Below are 1,914 nucleotides of genomic sequence, written 5' to 3' on the forward strand. Positions count from 1 at the left end.
TAATTTTGTTTTTGAAACATATAAAAAAATAAAAAAATATGTTACAAGACCTAAAAGAAGACAGTTTCTAACTTCCTATGACATTTTCCCAATATGGTGGTGTTTGGTAAATGAATTGAAGCTTAATATTAATGCCCATTAAATCGTTTGTTTCATTTTTTATTAAAAATAAATGCTTTCCACGCATTTGTACAAAGTACAAACTTTATAAAATAATTAAACAAAATGTAAAAAAAAAAAAGTGGAATCGGATAATGTGGATTAAAATTAATTTTCAACTTCTTTTTAACTATATACAAAAGTTGACTTATAAAATCACTTATTTGAAAATAAGAAACAATAATTACACCAAAAAAAGGAAACAGATGCAATGTTAGTTTAGTTTTAATTCTTAAAAAAGAATGAAGAATAAACCTCATATTAATTGTAAGCAAGAAAAATAGCATGTTTCAACTTTCACTAATCAAATAAAAAATTTACCTTTTTTTAGTAAAATAAAAAAAAAAAAGCTTGATAAAGTGCTCCTATTATTCTTTGCTATCATCATATACATTTAAAGTAAATCATTAGAAAAAAAACAGCAAATTAAAATAAGGAAAAGTGGCCTAATATGATATCAATTTGTAATGTCCCAATTGCCTCTTATTCAAAGTTATTATAATTGATTTGAGATGGGGAATGCAAGTTTGTCTTTCAAACAAAAACTCTCAAACCTAATCCTAGGATTCCCTCCACATTTTATATTGGATATGAGTCAAATGAGTCATGCCATTTTCCAAAAGACATTCAATTTATTTGTTAATTAAGTATACACCCAAACAAAAAAATTTCTGAACAAGGCAGAAGTTCTGATTTTCTGGGACCTGTCTTTTTATTTAAAAATTATTTGTTCATTAACTTTTTTTTTTTCCCCTAACTTGCTTGTGTTCCAATTCAAGGGTCTCCCAGTCAACTACATGATCAAAATTTTCTGCTTCACTAATAGTAATGACTAAAGCATGTTACTTAGGTGCAAACTCAGATTTAATTATTCTAATTAGTTTCTAGAATGCATGAATATAATATATAAGCCTCTTTAATCATAAGTTCAATTTGGATGAGTAGAAATTCAATCATGTTTGAAAATAATAAGAATTTGGAAGATATTATTAGTAGAAATTGTGATTATGTATTATTATAGAATCAAATATAACTAAAAAATAAACTAAATATTTGAAAAAAAACCTCTAGTTATATATGAAAGCGATATCTTAACATGTATGCAAGAAAATGGATTTGAGGTTTGTATCAGACAGATAATTTGTTATACTCGGTTTAAATCACAGATTGTGATTAAGTACACCATATATAAAACCTTTAATGGTTCCATCTCCAAGTTATAATGTCAATTATAAGGTAATTGGATTGTAAGTAATTTTGAACTTTTCTTAATAATTCATATACAAAGATTTAAGTGTGTAAACTAGAAGAGTTTACATTATTATTCTTAAATTAGATACTTGCATTTGTATAACTTCTGAAATAAAGTAATTAAGTTAAATTATGATTGTTGATAGAGCAATTAAGGTTATGATTAAGCAATCAAATTAAACTATCCATTAAGTCTTCCCTATAGGGCTTGATTTCCACCTCTCTCCATTCATGCAAGCCTTATTTTTATTAATTTATTTATTTATTTTCTCCCCTCTGCAGATCAGACATCACTACTACATATGCAGAAACTCTAACACCTTATTGGATTCTCTGCAATATTGGGAAAGAAAATTTTATTGAATCTCTACAAAGTATAATACTCTTTTTTGTTTTATCGTTTTTAATCTGTTGTTTTCATCTATGTTTTTTTAGTATATAACTAGATTACTAAATGTTTCTAAATAAAAAGAACAATGGGAATAATAAGGAAAAAACCCAATA

This window comes from Arachis ipaensis, chromosome B06 (genome assembly GCF_000816755.2).
Source record: "Arachis ipaensis cultivar K30076 chromosome B06, Araip1.1, whole genome shotgun sequence".
Classification (NCBI taxonomy): domain Eukaryota; kingdom Viridiplantae; phylum Streptophyta; class Magnoliopsida; order Fabales; family Fabaceae; genus Arachis; species Arachis ipaensis.